The 20,970-nt window shown below is 45.2% G+C and overlaps 1 protein-coding gene across 7 annotated transcripts in view; it reads left to right on the top strand.

Annotated features, from left to right (window-relative positions):
• Positions 1-1,596: 1,596 nt before the first annotated feature.
• LOC107223403 overlaps positions 1,597-20,970 on the top strand; it is a 97,779-nt gene continuing 78,405 nt past the window's right edge. For 6 of the 7 annotated variants that reach the window (XM_015663076.2, XM_046743483.1, XM_015663075.2 and 3 more), the window contains exon 1: positions 1,597-1,742. The gene's annotated coding sequence lies outside the window, so the exon portion shown is untranslated. Of the gene's footprint in view, positions 1,856-20,970 lie in introns of all 7 variants that reach the window. The other variant, XM_046743481.1, reaches the window with a different exon arrangement.

Raw genomic sequence — 20,970 nt, 5'->3', positions numbered from 1 at the left:
TCCGAGGCTAACGCCGCCGACTCGAGGACCGCGCCCGGACGGCGTCCAAGAGACAAGCATTAGCGCGTTTCGTTACGACCGGATCGGCGTGCGTGAATTCAAAATGTAGGGTCAATTGAATCACCAGAGGCGCTCCTCGTCGAGGCGCATGCGTAGTCAAGGGGGTGGCGGTCGTGCTCGTCGTCGTCCTCCTCGGGTTGATTGAGGGGTGCCTCAGTAGCCTGGCTACACGTTGTGGCGGGCGGCAGTAGCAGAAGCCGTGCTGCACGGCCCCCGGCCCACATTGGGTCTCACCTGGGTCCGGAGACGGCGGCGGTTAGAAATCGCGACGAGTTTTTACAAAAACGAAATTCTAAAGCTATCGTACGAGGCTTGCTAAACTGGAAGTGAAAACCAGTGGAGAAGTTTATTTATTTACAGTGCCGGAGATAAATTTAACCTTGCGATTCTTTGCCTGCTCTTATTTCCATACAAAAAATAATATATATCAATTTTTCATCGTAATCATTGTTGTCGTTTGTATTTTACAATACCATTCGAGTGTTGTTATCGTGGATTTGCGGTACACGACGATTTTCAATAATCGGTTTATAAGTAATAATACCTTGCATAATTGTTGATTCTATTACATTTCATGATATAATACTCTTTCGATCGTGTTTCGTGTCGCGTATTTTATAACCGTTCTTCTACTTGCCACGTCGGTGATCACAATCGACCCACTTTTTCGGGAGTTTACTCATTTTTTCCGACACCTTCGATATACGTGTTAAGCTGCACGTTTTTTTGATAATAAGTTCGACCTAACATCGCTCAATATTCACGAAGCTGTTACAATATCTTTAAAGTGGCAAAGGAAACTCGGATACCTGTGTTACATTACGTTAAGCACGCATACACGTATATGTGTAAAATATCGCCACCAACGCACGCAAGTTTCACGCGATCGTTCGGGTTATCGCGGCGTTGAATCGACTCTGGGGAAAATGCATAAATTACGTTAATAATCCATATCTGCCTAATACAAAGTTGAGATATTAAACTCGGAGTTAAGAGGGAATAGATAAATAAACGGAGATATAATTATACACGTTCTATAAAATATATTTATCAAGCGTATACAGGCACAGCGTGGATGAACGCAAGTCTGTATGCGCGCAATATCGCTAATGAAATACTAGTACGAAATTAAACCGAAGGAAGAGGGGGGAAAAATATTAAACAAAAATCATTGCTAGTCATTTTATCCTTACGGTAATTTATTGTGGAGTGATTGTAATCACAGTGGCACTAATGCGACAAATTAGTGCGGTAAATAGAAGTGGAATTAACCTAGTGACGAGTTGAATCGCAGTGAATGCGTCGCGAGTTAGATTAAACAATTCCGAGTGTATGTGTGCGCGAGTATAATAGATGCCGTAGAACCGTATAGAATGTTTCGACCAATCGAAAACTGTCAATTATTATCAATGATTGTTTGTTGAAGTTACAGTTGACTTGTCGCATAATATATATACACACAAGAATATATATATATATATATATGTATATTTATGAAAAATAATGATCGTTAAGAAAATTTCGTTATACAATATAAACTTCGTGTTAACAACGAAATGCCAATCTCGGCCTACATTATACTGTGCAGTGTGAGATGAATTTATGATTCCTGTACGAATACCTACAGGTGTAAATCGCACAGATGCTATGCCGCATTTTGCTCGAGTGATCTTCCGTATCATGTATGTATCCGCATCAAAGGTGTAAATCAACCTTCTCGGTATAGGTTGTGTGCTACACCACCGTCCAAGGTTGTAAATGCACATTATTTACCGTAAATAATCAACGACATCAGGTAACCAGCAAGTGAAATAATAATAATTACGGGTAAATGGCGGTTCGCCGGGCTGACGAGATCTTGGCGTGCAGTATGCTGCTTTGTAAGCCGCCGCTTGACGGAATAAACGGCCCGCTCCGTTCAATCGAACCGAGTATAATCCAAGTTTTCCACCCTCAAGTCTCGGCTTTACCCAGCGACGCGCCATTCATAGATTTAAATTACGATATACGCCTCCTAATTCCGCACCCCCGAAACTTGAATTCCAATTCCGTCGTCTGGTATGAAAGCGAGTTTTAACGTGGGTCCAAATTCCCTTCCCAAGGGGGTTCGCAAAGTTTGAGGGTAAAAAAAGTAATACACGCGTCACGCCGAATCGGCTGGAAAAGCAACGAACGAGCCAAAGAGCGACGCAGCGGTGACGTTAATAAAGTGCTTCGCGACCTGGAACGCGGTGTTTGATATTGATTGCAAGCTCGATGCGTAAAGTTGCGTTGTCGACTCTGCAGCTGGCGGCGATGCCAATCTCACAAGGGTGTTTCGCATACGGGTTGACGTGGCGTCGCGACGGGATCTTATTGTTAGAGAAAATTAGTCGCAAGACGCACGCGAGATAGGGCGGTGACTCTTTTTTTTTTTCTTTTCTTTTCTTCCCTCGAGCCTTGGTGATATCAACTTCCGCGAATCGCGTTCTCACGGCATGAAAACGGCCGCAAGCCACGGTTGTTGGCCGCTTCTTCGGCTGGGCCAGTTTCGAAGGGAGTCAGTGTTTCAATTCGCACGATTTCCCGCGATAGTTGGCCGTTAGGGATTCTGCCAGAAATATATTCTACGATCTCTCGCTCCCTCCCAAAAAAAAAACAAACACACAAAAGAGTCGAAACGACAAGTCCGAAATGGTGCCAACGTGAACCCACTTGTTGACACCTAGGTTTAGCCCGGACTATACCTACCACCTACACAATTGACCTAGTAGACACTTTCTATTCAGTACCGGTAGGCAGGCGGGTGTGCCTCTTTCAGTTTCCCACCGTCTCTCTGCACGCCTCTATAAGTCAATAGTCATTCCAGCAGGATTCTCTCATGATATTCTCGTCTACTCTCGTCCCCAAGGACTGTTAAAGAGATGTAGCGGGGCGCGAATTTTCTCATCTATTAACCGACGGTATACTTTTTGACAGGTTGAAAATTACTTCAGACAGGAACACTACCGCGATAACTGAGCACCTTGTACGGTTTTAGAAGAAATAATTGAATGAACAACGCGCCGACGGGAAAAAGATTTTTTTATTTTTTATTTTTTGTTTGTTTTGGTTTCAATTTCAATTATAAACCACGCTCAAATTGTTAAGACGGATTTAGAATCTATGATTAAATTTCAAAAACTTCCAATCTCTGTCAGACCAATTCCTTTTTAGAAACGTACGTTAGTATTACTTTGCCAAGCTATTCTCATTCCGTTATATATGGGTTTTGTATTTTTCCTTTTTTTTTTTTCACCCCGCGTCAAAGCGATTCCATCGCTGTCATTACCTTGGTCGCTCGGCCACGCGCAACCATGAAATTGCCTCCAGTGCTCTTTGTTTTTAGCTTCTTTTTTGTTTCAAGTTTTTTTCCACGTTCATTCGTTGGCCTTTTTCAACGGTCACGGGAATCCCGCAATTTTGTATTGTACTGATTTGTATAATTCAAGCTCGTCGATCCACCCTCCCGCGTTTCTTTCCTCTTGCGCTTCGCCATACAGACCCGCCTCTATTGTTATTTTTTAAATCATTGCCTTTCACCACCACGTTTTGCAGTAAGTCCGTGCATTGAATCTGACGCCAGAAGCAAACTCCGCTCGGCTTACGGCTGGTCACACAATGCCTTGTTCTACTTTACCGTTTTTTTTTAAATTTCACCTCTTTTCACTGGAAATGTTTCTGTCACTTGCCTTTTGCCTGCACGTTAGATAGTACAAGGTACGTTACCCATCGTTGAGCACCTTAATGTTGAGAATAAACCAATTTTGGAGATCACGGTTTTCTTCTGCCACGTTAAAATTAAAGTCACGTAAGCCGCGAGTGGTCGATTTGAAAATACAGATCGCTAGGTTACGATCACAGGATGATCGTTTGACACGTTTCTAATTCTCGATGTTTCCGTGGGGTCGTTTTTCCGAAGTGAGCAAATATCTGATGAAAAACTATCGCAGTGGACTCCGTTTGATTACCGGCAATCAAATCCGCGAAATGACTCAATTTATTATGGAATCCATTAAATTGCATTGAAATTCCGCTTGTTTTCGAATGACGAGTTTTCGCTCAACAGTTTCGCCCTGTGCCTTCAACTCTGCACTTCGACTGGGTTCCGCTTGTCGATATTCTCATCGTATCAAATTAAGATCGTGGTGTAACCGAATCGTAGTACGAAATCAAATCCATTTGGCAGTAACAATCTCGGGGGGTGTCGGGCTTTCTCAATCAGGATCAATACTCCCTACGCTCATGGTGGTCAAGCTATTCGGAACGTGTCAAGCCCTACTTATCCGCGGAACCTGTTTGACCCGGCTTTAAATATTTGCAATCGATGCGAGGTCCAAGTCGTTGACTCCTCTCAGCTCGGTCGAAGCTGCAGGAGATCTTCCGGCACTCCTCTTCTCGCCCCCAGCCTCGCACCCCGCCCCCCGCGGCCACCGCGACGCCAACATGGCTTTGTCCCTATTGTCAAGATGTCCTCCTTTAATCGATATTTCGATAGGTCACATAATACATATTGTGTACGTATATACGTACACGTGCACACCCACCTCAAGTTTTTCACATTATACAGTCCGTTTACACACGTAGATTCCCTGCTCCAGGTCGTCGGCGAATTGCGTGAAATGATTACGCGGACTTTCCGATTTCGCCTTGTTTTCTCGCCGCGAGACGAGCAAAAACTGGGCATTAATTTCGGATCGACGTCGTCCATTGAAGCTCGTCTAAACCTGCGAAGCAAAGTTGGTGAGAAGTCGCTTTTGAAAAGCGTAAGACCTTTGGCGAAGGGGCGACGAAACGCGGTGCGAAGAGGCGAGAGCAGGGTGAAGGGGCCTTCACTGCACTCGTATCAATGGAACTTGAGTGGCTCGTTGACGGGGTGAGCTTGTCCTGTTCTCTCGGGAAAAGCTGTTGCTAAAAATTTCGCGAGTAACGCTGCGCCTTTGTCGCGCAAGGAATTTTGATCCTCAAGCTGATCAATTAAAATCGAGTGAACCGTTGGGGTTCGCAGTTTACTTCCTTGCAATAACGAGATTAGGTTCATGCCCGAAAGTATAGCGGCGGTTTGACGTCGGGGGAAATTGATGTTCCCCGAGTTCTTTCGTTTCTTACATCTTATTCGTCGCGATCGACGGTCAAGGACCGACACTGCAGCATCGGTGAGTGTCGTCGTCACACTTTTCCAGGCTCGCTGCCTGACCGTCGATCTCATAAATATACTCGTGAGAAACATCGACTGAATTCGTTCTGAATTATCACACCGAGAGAAAATTAGCTCCGTTTGGTTTCCCCATAATCCAATCACAAAACTGGGAGACCAGTTTAGGGTAGAAAATAAATTACAACTCCTGAAATCAAACGAGGGTATTATTCGGAGATGTGGACTGTAACCTTACTTCCTGGATGGATCGTAATGACGAAGATGAATCTTGGGCCTTTGAGCTGTAGTCGTTAACTTGAAGAGGTTCAATTAAGCATTCCGCCCCTCGTTCAGCTTTCGAGGTCGTATTATATGCAACAATTTAATTCGAGCGAGAATCATTCTTACACATAAAAATCGATTTAATCCTATTTTTCCTGCTACTTCATTCCCCGTTAGTTTTAGTCGGGAAATTATTTCGAACAGCAGGTTTTTTCCGCGTCGCGCTTCTACAACTCGTGTTCAATGTTTCGCCGTCCAAGCCGCGCATATTCAACACGTACGTCAAAAGGAAGTAAAGCGGTGAAACACCGAGTCATTTTTTTTTTTCGTCCTACCTCAGCTGGCTTTTCTGGGACAATTCTCAACGACGAGGCGTCCCGGATCAAAGGCGAAACCCGACGCATCGCGTCTGCAGCTTTGCGTGAAATGCAAGAACGGACCGTAGCAGGTAGACGTTGCACGTACCTACGTGAATAGAACTTTTAATTGCGCCAAAGCCAATGGTAGGTGTAATTTGAAAACTAGTTAGCCATCAGCCGTGCCTGGTCTCGCGAGTACTCGATCCCCTTCTTTTTCCCTCGCCTCACACTATCAAATTGTCTCTGTATCTTACCGACGTTGGAGCTGTTGGAGTTCAACAAGGAAATGCTAACGTCGTTACGGTTCTTCTCCTCTCTCGGCGAAATGACGTCAAGTGTGACGAATCTGGCTTAATCCTGGAGGAGTCGGCTCTCCTTCGTCTTGTCATTTATACCCGGCTTTCGAGCCTCTGCAACGTCTGAAAGGAGAGACTATTACACCGGTAACATATAACACGGAAACGCTCAGGATCCTGTTATGCGACGCACATGAACCCTCCATGTCTCAGCCAGGGTGAACCGCTTTCGTAACGAGTTTTCCTAGCGCTGACGAGCTACCTGCCAGGTGAACAATGAGCGCGTTATGCGTTGCGCGCATCCAGCTGAGGGTGTGTTTCCCTGTTACGACTCGGTGACGTCACGCGTTAAGAAAAGCGCCCCTGAAGACACATCTGGGTCTGATTTACAAGGCGGAAACAAGAGCGTTATGTCCCGTGCGATTCGACAGCGTTCCCTTCCTCCTTTGCTCCTCGCTCCATATTCACCCGGACGGAACTTTCTCTTCAAATCAAATCTTTCTTTCCCGACTTCTGGGTCTTCCAAGTCAGAAGCAAAATAAGTTTACCAATCAAATTACCGCCTCATCTTTCCATCTCGACCCAGAAGATGGTCAAATTTTCACTTTCTCTCGCATGATGGCGGAATGGAATGCCGCACCCATCTCTACTCAACTTATCTGCCATGATCGAGTTTCGACGTCGGAAGCTTTTGTCTTGTTCCGTTCTGCCTTGTACGCACGAACTTGAAGCGATTTACGTCGTTCCAGTCGTAGTGATCCCGGATGCTCACGGCAGATCGACACGGTCAGGTTGTCACACTAGCGATGCCAGATCAAGTTGCCGGTCGAATTCGATGACGACGCCATGCCTGCACTGGGCCACTGGGAGCCATTGGGAAACTCGTCACTGCGATTTGCTTTTAGCCCCGGTAGCCATGGGTCGCTGCTCGTTGAAGGCACCGGGCTGCCGGGGTTAAGCTGCATAATTCACGGCCTCCCTGTTTTCGCTCTGGTTCTCCGCTCTGTCCCGGATACCGAGGGGAAATACTAGGTATATAGAGCAAAAACGGTCGGACACGCACACAATGCCCGGACGTAATTCGTAATTAGACACTCCGTGTGGAAATGCGAGAATCCCTTTGCCACATATCCTTGTGTGAAAAAGAATCGACCTTGGGTTCGGGGGAGGAAGGAAAAGGGATCGGAATATACCGAAGTGCAGCGACTCCCGAGTCTTGGATTAATTTTTCACCTTCAAATTATCGGGGCTACGAGCGAGCAGTTTTCAAGTAGCTACTAGGGATCAATACGGATTTAATCCTCGCTACCACACGGCTGAGGCAACTGACGTATTTATATGCTGGGGCAAATCCACAAAGGAAAATTCGAGTATCGCCGTGTACTTTGTTTCTTAAAATACGTACGGAAAAAAGAAAAAATAACAAAGTAATCGACACTCTTCCCGATTAAATTCAGCCTGGCAACTTTTAACTCCAAGAGTCACGAACGTCTTCTGTTTCAAAGAAACGTGAGAATCAATTTACTGCAAAAGGATAAAGAAGAGAAGTTGGATACTGTTGGACATACTGGTTCACAGGTTGAAGAATCTTGTCAAATAACTTGGCACGTGCTGAAAAATTCAATTTAAATAAAGCAGCCAACGCCGAGTCGCCAAGCCAATTTATCCCTCTCTGCACAGATGTGCAATGTGCTTACAGAAAGCACTGGTAAAGGGAAATATTCACCGCTGTTATACACGCCGAGTGAAATATATGCGAGTTTCCGCGTATTTCCATTGAAAATAAGGCTCTGTATCGCACCATTTGAACGTATTGAATATTCTTTTCGTTCTATGTGCAGCCATCAGTTCTCTCTTTGTGTACTTTCGACGTATTATTTACCTCGGTCGCAAAATTTCGATTCCAACGACAGCAGAGAACCCTCATTTGCCTACGCAAATGCCGCATACTTACTTTGAAACCGATACAGTAGCTCGTAATCAGACGCTTCTATTCCACTGTCAGACAGGCTGCAAATGCACCGCGTAGAACAACACTGCAGGTAACAAAAAGACGAAGGGGGGGAGAATATAGTAGGGTCACCGAGAGTAACTTTTACCCTGGAAACCTCGACGCCGGGTCGGCTTGTACACTACTTCCGGATGCCAGGGGCATACCAATATCGTGGAATGTAAGCCTTCGCCTATATAGAGCGTCTTTGATCACTTTGGGAAATTCCAACGCTGCGGTAATTAAACAGGACCAAAGTGATCCTGCAGGCAAGGCTTTGGGTTGACGGTCTGCTTTTTATTGGTCACGCACCACCGAGCCCTCTGTAGTGACCTAAAATTGAGAAATTGCGCCAGCTGCCTCTTTCCAAAACTTGCAACTGATTACCGTTTGCAAAGCCTGCGGTACGGATACATGTTTAGGATTCCTGTAAAAACGTGATCACCCGATCGTAGTGAGTAATTACTGTTGGTTTTGTAACTCTTATTATCGGGTTTGTACATCTTGCCACGATTGCTGTGGATTTAAATCCAAAAATGTGCTGTCCATATATAACATTCACCACAGGAAATGTGAAATCTACAATATTTTTCTCTCCATGTGGTCGACCCCGCTTTGAGATTGAGTAGGTATGTGTTGCCTGAAAAATACGCTTAATGCAGACTCAGCCAACATGGGAAGGGTTTCAGGATCACGGTGTGCAGAAAAAAAAAAAACGTTCGAGGGTTCTTTCACGTTCTCACACCCTCGGTACACTCTGAACTCGACGTACGAAAGTAAGTCGACTCGTATAACGAGTCTAAATTTCTCCCATTGGCAATTCCTCCGAGGGCGACGATCATCGTTAAGACCAAAGTTGCCTGTCTATCCGAGGAGTGGATCTTTACACCGGAGCGCGAGCAATGCTCACAAAGAGTTTCCTGCAGCGGCACTAGATACGGGAATTCGAGACGTGATTCAAACGGGGAAAGCCGTTCCCCAAACTTTGGGTTATATGTTAGCTCGTAGCATTGTCGGGCGTAATATAGGCGAAAGAGAAATAGTACGGAGGTACCTACATATACCTATATCGGGAAGAAGAACTTTCCCGAGCCTGTAATTTATGAATTCACAGTGCCCGACTTTCCGGGCTGCTGCAGTATGGCCGGCGCGGTGTGGTTTCAGAACTTGCAAATTGTTTCAAAGAGATTCGGAATATATTTGAAAAACGCTTTCTCGCCGTCCGATATATTCCTTAAATCTTTTTTCCCCACACGGCCGTCTGCTTCCCTGCCTGTACCGCAAGATGCCTCGGCGGCTTTTGATCCCAGGTTTCGCAGCATCTTCGAAGCTTTCGCCCGTCGCGGATTGGCCAAAGAAACAAGATACCTACTCGTGCAATCGAGAAAATGTCACGTGTTTCTTACGACCGCCTATTGAACGCCTGAGTGCGCTCCCCTTGTCGATGTGTGTCACGGGTGTAAATAAATACCTTCAGGTTCAATATGTAATAAAGTTTTATAACCGAATGCCGAAATGACGATCCGATTGAGACTTCAAACCCCTGTACTTTCATGTTTACGAGTTTACACACGCATACCGCGAACTCGTGGAATGCGGGGAAACTTTGAAAATCTATTCAACCCATTTTCGCCAAGTTTGAGGTACCGTGGAATATGCTGACTATACGGCTTAGAGACACCCCCACTCCCACAACGTTTACGGAAGATTGTTATTGTTCCGCTCAGCCCGCATGTATTAATATTTACAAGAGGCGAAGTATTTCAAGTGGAAACTGCATGGGGAGGCTTCTTAAGTATGCGTGGAAATTCGGCTCAACTTGCCAGGCGTTAAATCCCGAAGCTTGATCGATACCGGAAAATTTTCTTCCTAATCCGCCTGATTGACCCCGTCGGATGAGTTGCAAAAAATGTAACAAGTTACGCGAATAAATATAAGTTAGTCCTCGAGATCGTTTCACGTTACGATAATGCGTCAGAGTTCGGTAGATAATGATAATGGTAGGGTATCATAATATTATTATTATTAATAATAATAATAATAACAACGATAACAGCTTGGCTTGTCAGGACGTATTTCAATTTCATCCGTGGTCGAATTGCTCGTGTATCAGGCGGCGAAATATTAGAATCTTGTAGAGGGCTCGTTTTTGTTTCATTAAAATGAAACTGAGAGCTACCGTTCGCCGCTGCGAAAGCGGTAATCTTTGCAGCACTCAAATCTCCTTCTCGTCCCTCTTTCTATCCCATCAATCTTGCAGTTGGGTCATAGGTTATATATATAAAGTTCGGTATTTATATATATATATATACGATTATATACATATATATATTTATACCGGCTGTGTGAAAGATCTGCAGCTGAACCTGGGCGCCGATAATTGCGAGACGTGAATAAATCCCAGGGAGCAAAGTTAGCACAAGTTCAATACTGGCTGAACATCCCCTACACCATAGATATATACGTATATATACATACATTCAACGTGAACGTGCGATCCTACCGGTCCAGATTTATGATATCAGTCTCGCCACTTAGAGTCTAGTTTTCCCATTGAAATTGAAAGAATAAGAATTTTGTTTTTTTCGCTGATCCAGAACGCGACTGAAGCGAATAGTTGCAGCCCGTTTATTACGAAAAACCTGTCCGTTTAATACAAGTACGCACGATCGTTTCACATTTCTCACGTTCATGCGCACGATGAATTGGGTCAACCTCTGTTGAACTCTGAAATACCGAAACTTTATGCCAAGTCGTAAACGCGATTCCCTTACATTTGAAACATGCAACGAACCATGTTGTCGATAGATATTCTCATTGCTTCGTAGAACAGGTATGTTGTACATTATTATTATCGATATTGTTAGACACGAAAAAATAAACGTGAGTTTGGCGAGACCGTAAGTGTATCGATTGAAAATCGAAAAATATAACGGCTGAAAATGACTATCGTGTCTGCTCACGACCGTCCGGAGTGAAAATCTCCGCAATTTTGTATCGAAACAGTGCCAACAGCTGGACCGAGTATCGTCGGGCTTGAAATAATCCCCTTAAACTTTTTCTTTTAATGGAAATACGTCGCACAACGAATTATTACCAGAAAATAAATGGCCGCAGGTGTACAATCTGCACGGAGACCATAAATTGGCTAAAGGATATTATTGTGCTGTGAGTAAAGAGAAAAGACGAGGTCATATTTCAAACTCAATCGTTTGGATAATTTTTTTTTTCCCCCAATTACGGTAAGGCATCGTAATTTCGTTCTTAATATTCGATATGCATACATGAATCATATCAGAGAGGAATCAGCATTAGAGTTTAACGTAACTGAGAGATAATTAATGAAAAAATTGCGAGTTTGTAAGTTGCCAACTTATAATATCGGTCCACCGTATTATAGAACCGCGAGTTCGTTTTCACTGTTCGGTAATAGCGACGGTTTGAGTGCCTAATCGTGTTATAACATCAGCCAGCAAATATAATTAGAGAGATGTTTGAAATGTTGGGTTAATCAGCGAGCTTCGTTGTGTTTAATAACTCAGCACACGGGTGTGCAAAACTTTGCAATTTTCATACCGTCGAATTTGCATTATCCAGCACAGATTGAAAAGCGTGAAAATAATTTAACAAAAGATCAGCCTGTCTGCAGGTTGAATATCGTGACGAGGGGAAGCATGCGGTAGATTATAATCACGGAAAATATTTCGTATCACAACGAGGTTCGCGTTACAGTCTCCGGCGTTAATCCGAGTGGTGCAGAAAACTCTGTGTGTAATAATATTTTGCATAATGTTACTCACCTTACGCAGCTACCGTAAGCCAACTGTATTATTCGGATAATGGGTTTTAATATCATCCGGTGGCAGGCGGCAAGACAGGCCGGCGTGTGGGTTTCATAAAAGCTTGGTTAACCTGATCAAGCTGATTTAATAAAAAAAAAAAAAAAAACAACCTTTGCCGTGCAACGAAGCATCTCCTAGTGTTTGGGCGTTCTTTTCAGACAAGCTCAACCGTTCTCGACGGAGCTTGCCACCCGTGGTTGTTAATCAGTCGTCTCTACTATGCGCCAGTAATTCACCGAACCCTTATCGCGAATTTAAAACTCTGGAGATAGAAGTTGTAGACGTATACAATGCATATATTCACAGGTATATAGTGCCGCAATTGCGACTCTGCAGCTTTCGCAAAACATTCCACCTGCCTGCAACAGCCGAGTCGAACGGTTTTCATTCGTTCTTTTTTCCTCTATTCTTACCTCCTAGCGTGGTTTACGAGGGAATCCGAGGGATGTGAGAGAATGTATATATACTCGGGTGAAAAATGAAGACGCGTTCGGGAAGCGCGGGGCGATGTTATTCCTAGAAAATCTATGACCTCTAATAAGCGCTTGCGGTTCGGAAAAAAGATGAATTGAAAAAATGGCTTTGTCCGAGTCGAGATAAGCGTCCTCGAGATACCGCCAAGTTATTGTCGCAGTCCTCCTCCTTCTCCTTCGACAACACGAGCGTAAATCCCTCGCCAAAATTACCAGAGACATAATTCCACGCGATTTGCGGATATCGTTAGGAGAAAAATGAAATTTTATCATCTCATCTGATCCAGTTTCAATCTTCAGTGTCATTAAACAATTCGTTTTCACAAATTGTTCGTCGGTTAACGAAAGCCGAGTGGATGGCATTTTAGTAAGTGTCGACTCTCTTCGACCGTTGAACCCAAGCCTTTTGGAGAATTTTACAAACTTCAACATTGTCCCGTCACGCCGCAGGTTTTCGCAATTTTCGTCGATTCGACGATGCGTGAAAGGCGAGCTAATCGTGACGAATTCCTCCCTGGACTATGATAGTCTCATTTGGCGCGTCACTCACCGCGAGGAAGAAATTGCCTGTCGTAATACTCGACGCAGCAGAAGGCTAACAGAAAATGAAGTAAATAGCCGGAACAGGGTTGACCGAGAAACCGGCGCAGTGGATAGGGATAAATAATAGCGCCTAGCTCACCCGGGGTGGAGTAAGTGCCGTATTAACTTGAGGCGTTCGATCATCAGCGGCAATTAGAGCTATCAGCTCAGCCGAGTTGAGACTGCCTATAACCCATCACGCCTCATAGAGCACGCTGCGTTTAATTGAGTGGTCAATCAACGTATCCGCGAGACGGCGAAATTCATTTAGTCGCTATCCAGCGCCTTCCTTCGCCTGAGGGGGTAAAATTGTAAAAATAACGCACCGACACACCATGCACGCCTATAGCGAAATGCCGAAAAGCTCTAATTTTCGCCGGTGAGCGTTGCACGGGATAGTTTTTGAATTTCCATCTTTTTCGATCTGGCCGGATAATATAACTGCTGTTCCATACTCGATATTCAATAATTGATACTTCCATACGCGATGTCATTCATTCCTCGTGAGCTCCGCTCGGCCTTGATCTCATCCCCGCTCTCCTCGGGAAATACGACCGACATCTTCGGCCCGCCCCACGCATCCCACTGTAACTACACTAAAATTCTATCCTTCGGCGATATCGTATACCTATCGCTGTTTTCCGCTATTAGACAAATACCTCCGAGGCAGGTCTCGGAAGACGACTACGGCTGGGCAGGGCGATCGATGATACCTACTTTTCCTCGACGCGACGATGTCTTCAAAATTTTCTGTCATTGCTCCTTCGATCCTGATCGTTTATAACTCGAGGAACAGCGACCAGCGGAGGCTTAGCGCCTTTCCAAATGCGATTAGGCCGACGATTGCGGTTACTGGACTCCCATTATCTTATCGAAGTAGGCCAGCCCGATTTAGATATTGCGGGGAAAAATTACCAACTCGCATAACCCAAGTTATGCAGAGTACTGTTTACTGAATAAATGGAAATTTAGTTTCACGTACAGATTTCCCAGTGGTTATTCTCTCGCTAGTTGAATTGCATAAATTACTTCTCTCGCCGAATGTGAAATAGCATTGTACTCCCGAATTAATACGACAATCTCCAATGATAGTAAAGTTTTATGCTTCCTATATCGTACTGAAAACCGAGCTTCGGTCATTTACATGTGAATATTTTCCGCTGTGGAGTATAATTTATGCCAGCAAATTCACCTACTACACGTATTTCTGCGAGGAAAAAGCAGAAATTCGTTTATAACTTTCACCATGAAACCAATGTATTTTGAACTTCGATACACCGGACGGATGACGTCGTTCCCCCATTTTTTAGACAAGCCTCGATAAGCTGAAACGAGATTGGCTAGCTTTCGGAATCGGTTCTGCCGAATAGATCTGGCCGAAATTCTTGGCGCCCATAAAACACCAACGAATTTCAGCTGCTTTGGTCCTACACCTTTTCGACTCTTTTTACTACCGGGGCAAATCTTTATCACCCAAGATTCCTTGACGCGTCGACCATTGAGCAACTACGGTACGTTTAACTTGTGCAGAGGGCGAGGGTGAGCAAACCGCTTCGTATATCTTCAACTTATCCCGATATGTATATATATATATACATCTATACCCTGGACTGGTTGGTATATAGGACTTGAAACGCGTTCCGGTATCGAAGCAAAGATCCCGAAGCTTCGAATGACGGGAACAATCGTCGAGATGTACGTGCAATGTTGGTGAATTCTTCAAGTTTAGATTAAATCATCGGTATCCTATCTTGACCCGATACCCACGGGAACACGGAAACATTTTTCTACTTTATTGGAATCCAATATTTAACGAGTACTCGTGCCGGAGGAAATGTCATCCAAGTTTGTCCCCGCAACTCCGAGAAAAACAGCCTTTTCGTACTCCTCTCGGCGAATGTCGAGTGTTTCGAAATTGCTAGACAATTGATGCCACTCAGCCGTGATCCCAGTGAGCTTGTTGAGTAAATAACTCATTGTCGGTGGGACCGGTTGACGGTTATTCATTTACAGCGCTGCAATTACATTGCGGTGAAAATTCCTACAACCGATATTATTCATTAGCCCTCGAAAGTGGCGGTGGAAATTTTTACATAAAGCATGGTAGTAACAAAATTTTACCAGCTTCTCTGTCAATAATCAGAAGCTCGTTAATTCCGTGGTTTTTTGACCTGTGCTGTAACCGACGAATGTATGTTCATGTTTCGCTTATCAGGCTCAACAGTTTTCGCTCGTCATGAATTTTTAATTACCTATACCGGATGGTTGTAATAACTTGTTACATTGGGATGGAAGGGTACTTATTGAATATTCGACGATTCCATGAATTCCCAGAGATAGCGTAACACCTTTGTTCCATTATCCGGTGATTCAGCTGGTTGAAATAATATCCGTTACAAGTTTGCGAACGAACTATGCTCGTTTTCAAATAAATCCAGTTGTGACAGAAAAATTGCGCACAGCAGCTGAGTTCGTGCTGGAGTGGAATATCCATTTAATTGTGTCGCGACTCTCGCACAGAAAACTCCACCGAAGTGTGTACGTGTCTTATATTCATCCCCTTCTGTTTCCTCGACTATGGAAACGACGCGGAATGGAAGACTGTAAGATAATAATATAATAACGGCAATAAGTTACGTGTTCGCCATATCGAGTCACGCTCGAGTCATGAGGGAATCCTGGCACCACGTTGTTGATATACCCTTGGAATTCCTGAACTTGGTGCGTGTCACGTCTACCTATTGAGTCTTGAGCCTCGATTAACCCGGTCGGATCAGCTTAAGGTCTTCGTCAATAGCGACCCGTTCGAGTTTGATTTTACGCAATTCTGTTGCCGACTATAATACCGAAACCTATTCGATCTATCGCGACTATAAATTTGACGCGAGTTAAGTCGAATTTAAAGAGGTGGCGTTATTGCTTTATCACAGGAGAACGATGGAGTCGAAAACGCTTTGCAATTAGCGGGTGAGGTTCGCCAAACTGTAAATGGGGTCGAGGGAAAATTGGGGATCGGGGCCGTTTGTCTTGGCGATTGCTTACGAGTCGCAAAACGGCCGAATTGATTTTGCCCCAGTTCGACTATGCCTACGGTCACCGTGCCATGGACACTAAGGCTTTCCACCCTTCATCCGGCAGTTAGGATTATGTTTACCCGATGCCAGCGGAGTGTCGCCGCCCTCAATGAGTTATCGAAAATTCATTCGGCGTATTCCTGCCTCCGGAGAAGCGTTAGTATCGGAATAGCATCGGCGCATTGGAATGCAGCCGGGTTTCGGACGTATGAAGATTATTTTTCCTCTTCCTTTTTTTTTTCACTTTATCCTCGTTCTTTGCCATCTGGCGCTGAGTGGCAGCAGGGCTTTCACCTTTCCCGGAGTTCGCACACCGGCGTCGCCGCGAGGAATCCCAAACCACTTCTCTCCTGGGAATAAAAGCTGACGCGCCCCATGCAGCGCGAGAACGACGGCGGATATAAGAAGGATTGAAATTCCGGGACGTCGAACTGCGTTAGTGGGAGGAAGGAAGACTTCCCGGGACAAGGTCAAATCGACCTTCCTCGAGGGATCGGGGAAAATTAAGACAGGCGCCTAGGAGTCTCCAGCTTTTGTTGGTCTACCGAGATTCCGCTATTCCTACGCGGAAAGAGCCCGGCCGGATTTCATTCGGAAAAACGGGGTGGAGAAGGTCGTCCTCGAGGTCGAGACGAGAGAGAAATAGCAACTAAGAAAGCCGAGGGAAAGAGAGAGTGCGAGGAGGGGCCTCGGGTACTCGGAGCCACAGTTTTTGTTGCTGGGAGGCCCTTGGAGGATAGAAGAGACTGCCACAGCGTCTCCGAGGGCCTGGAGAGCTGGATACTGTAAATAGAGGGTGGGACTCTCTGCTGACGAACCTCTGGGCTCCCGGCTATCCGAGCCTCGATATTTCCAGGAGCGCGACTTGCAATTTATCGCAAGCCCTGTCAACCTGCACTTGATGGTAGTGGTGCATGACGTCACGATCTGCCCATCCGGGCTTCATAAATACCATGCAATCAGCTACCGAGTATCGACCCCGCCACGTTACGTAGGTTCGTCCGTAACCTGAGTGCCGTCAGAATCTTACCGCAACTTGTACCGCCAAGAATGGTCGCCGCATTGTTATTACGTTCTGTCTCTGCGAGTGGCTTAACAGTAATTGGCGTAACAGCTGGTCTCACGTAAAATATCCATGCAATGTAATTGATCGTCCGCTGTTTTGAAACAGAACTTCATTCTAGCCAAGAATGATTTTGTTATATTCACCGGCAAAGTAATACCGTGTAGAAGTATCACCAGCAGTGATCGACGCTTTTTATCCCGCCCTGAAAGAATCGAGGAACGTCCATCCCTGCAGCGGGTCATTGAACAATATTAACGCGACCTTCGAAGCTGAAAGATAAGAATTGATCGGGCTACGTAGGATTAAAAGAACGCAATAAGAGCGGAAGATCAGTCACGTATTGTTCGCAAAAATTGGCTGAGTCGTCTCCCGGACCTTATTCGAGTCGCGAAAAAATTCCCCCGCATCATCGGGATTCTTCGCGATATCGAAAGCTCACTGCTGCCCTCGGTCACTTTTGCACGTTTCTACTCCTGCCACGTATTTGTTTCATAATTAAAAACGCGAAAAAAACACAGGGTGTAAAAATAATCGCATGCAAATTATGGATGTCCGCGTAAATTGATTAAAACCATCGACGGGGCTGCCTGTTGACCCTCTTCCATTGCCGAAAGAGCGCTGCAGGAAATGCATTGTCACTCGCACCGCTGGCTGCCGATATCCGATCAGTTCGGTGAACTAGTGCAGATGGCCGGGTCAGTGTAACAACGGAAGCCGGCTGGAATCGACTGGATTCTTGCTCTTCCGTTGTGAGTTAAAGGGGCGATACGACGTGGACACGATAGCAAATTGGTACTGGGTTCAAACCTCCCTTGGCAAATAATTCGCTCGAATTAATTGCGAGAGGACTGATAAGGTATCGAGATCAACCTTCGACTGCTCGAACGTCGGTAAGCTCGTCGAACGCTTCATTCCTTGGAAAAATACCGCCGAGATCACGTAGTATGTATCCCTGAAATAAGATGGAAATTGAAGAACAATATTAAGTCAGTGACATAGCTTCTTAAATTGAAGAAAAAAGATACCACATGAAGTGACTGTCAGAAGCGTTTTCTTTTATCTAGTTCTTTTCCTTTTTTTTTTAACTTTTACATTACCATTTTATTCTCGCCAACTTCGCGTTGTTTAAACGATCTACCTTTTTGCAAAACAATAATGAGTTTGGAAAATATTCCAATTAACCAGACCTGTCGAGTGTACGGAAAATGATGGACAACAAATATCCGCTGTTCTGCGTTTATTTTTCCAAGATAAATAATACGGCGTCGACAGTCGGGTGAGGACCACTTTCTGGTAGAGCGCGGGTTGCGTCCCTGCCTCATTTTTAGGTCCTTGTAACTCAGTCGACGGTGGGTCGAAAATTGTTTGTACATGTAAAGTGTTTGTGCCGCATTACTCAGGACCGTGGATACTTAGGACTGGCAATGGGGCCTGTCAGGCCGAAGATGATGATGGTCCTCACTTAAGCGCTGCAGGACCGGCAAGATCCGAGCCAGCGAGCACGAAAATGAGAAATTCAGTAGGTGAATACTGGGCGTAATTATTTCACAGAAAGGAATGTATACCGGATAACTTTGTTAACGACGGGTTCCCACCTTCGCCACTCGAAGGGATCGTTGGGCAGGGTCGTAAGAGTTTCCAGTTTATCCCGAGGAAAGCGTTGAAAATGTGAAAAGCCGAGCCGGCCCCGCCTTTACACGTTGCGATTCTAATTCCGCATACCCAAGTGTGTGCAACCGTCCCGGGGTTGACGCCGCTGCGCTTTTCTCTTGCATGAAAATGAGCCGGGATGATGCGGCACATGTATACCAACACCCTTGAGAAATTCACCCCTTTCTGGTCGTTTAACTCCGCTCTGGTAGGCGATTCGAGGAACTCCATTCGGCGGACGAGGTAACAATCTTGTTACCGCGATCGATCGCTGTGTCAAAGCATTCCGGCTAACACCAAATTCCTCCTTTCATTGTCAGTCTCATCCCTTCGCGTCCCGGCCTGTTTTTACCCATCGTCGGTGCTCATTATCAAATCGTCACCCGACCGCGATTACGCGATTAGTTCAACCGCGATGTTAGACCGGTCTTCCATCAATTGCGCGGTGTTAAATTTCACCCTCGGCGATCGGTTCTCGCATTACTTCTCAAATCAGCTGAGATCACGGAAACTTCGAAGCTCCGAAGAGGATACATGCGCTCCACTCTCAACCCAACCGGCCACCTGCAAAACACGTCATGGACGATCTCGTTGTGATACATATATATATATATATATACATGGATAGGATGATCCGGTCTTTGGTCTTCTCTTTAACTCCGTGCCCCAAGGGAAGATGCGGAAGGTAAACACGTCTCGGTTAGTCCAATGGAAAGGGCTTTCGGGTGGGGATGATCTTTTGAAAAATTTCCGGTCACGTGCTTTGAACGGAAACTTGAATTTACTCAGCTAGGCTTCCTCGCTTCGACCTTTCTCTTCTTATCCCTCGAAACACGATCCCTTTTGCAACTCGACGTTCATATTCCTGCCCCTCTTTTGCTGCATGAGAGGGGCGGGTAACAGAGGCAAGGAGGAGGGATGTGAAACTTTGCACTCTGCACGCGAATGAAATTTTGATACAAGCTTTGAGGCGCTCTGACGATTATCAGGACGACGTTTTATTATATAACCCATCCGTTGAGTTTCGCTCAAATTTAACAACAGGTACCCACTTCGGGTAAGGGATATTAAATTGTCACAACTCTTGATTCTAACCTGGATTCCGATTTATGCGTTCGGTTGACGTGCCGCCTGGTTCCTCATGGAACGATTAGGTATACCATGTTTCACAATAATTATTTCCATGCATTTCAGCTCGCGGAAAGTGGTTCATAGAGCGTGAAAGTGTTTACGGGAAAATTGTTGAACCACCGAGATCTTTGATCGTAGATTGTGAGCAGCATATCGCTGGGTGGGTGTAAAAAGCAAACGAAAAAGCAGAAACCGATCATACCTCGCTAGTTACCACACGTCGCATGTCACACGTCGTATGTCACGCATCGCGTAGCCCGCAACCTGCCAGTCAGACAAGTATTATTCGGAAACCCGAGCCACCCCGAAAGTGCTCCCAGTTATAGGGCGAGTTTTTTTATACCACCACTTGGGGCTGCGCTACGCCCACGCCTCGCTTAAAGCTCTTCTATCACCGCTATCGGACACAAAAGAATATTCTGCTAAGTGATGAGGAACTCATCCTCAACGTCCTGCTGATAACGATCAAGATATCTCAAACCGAGTTCGGTCATCAATATTGCCCTACCAATCGGAGGAAATTATCCTTCGACATTAATTGAATCGTCGACATGGTCGCATGATTGGAACTTGGAATCTAACGTATCGGAAATTATGCCCACGTTACTCGAAACTGTGTTTTATTCGACACCCTCACTCCTCCAAATTTCAAGAGCCAATTATTCTCTCGGACATCCCCGAACTACCCTGTCCGAAGCTGTGCGAGCAGCCATACAGATTGTGTATATTCAGAAAATTGAACGAGCAACGTGTTTACGAGCTCGTTTTCATACGGAGCTGGGTGATAAATCAGTAGCTCGTAGGCGTATCGACCCGCAGTTTCCGTCTGAAAACATTCCCGGAGTGAAAATTGTCGTTCCCGAGAAAGAGGCCAGCGTAAATATAAAAGCCAAGTATATCGACTATAGATCTACTGCCAGTTGTATGGAATTGAACCACCTGCCTGAAACTGTAAATACAAGCAATCAGAGTCGTTCGTCCGTCCATTGAGTAAAAAATTCTTTGCCCCC

Source organism: Neodiprion lecontei, chromosome 6 (assembly GCF_021901455.1).
Source record: "Neodiprion lecontei isolate iyNeoLeco1 chromosome 6, iyNeoLeco1.1, whole genome shotgun sequence".
Classification (NCBI taxonomy): domain Eukaryota; kingdom Metazoa; phylum Arthropoda; class Insecta; order Hymenoptera; family Diprionidae; genus Neodiprion; species Neodiprion lecontei.
This window is presented reverse-complemented; position numbering and strand designations above follow the sequence as displayed.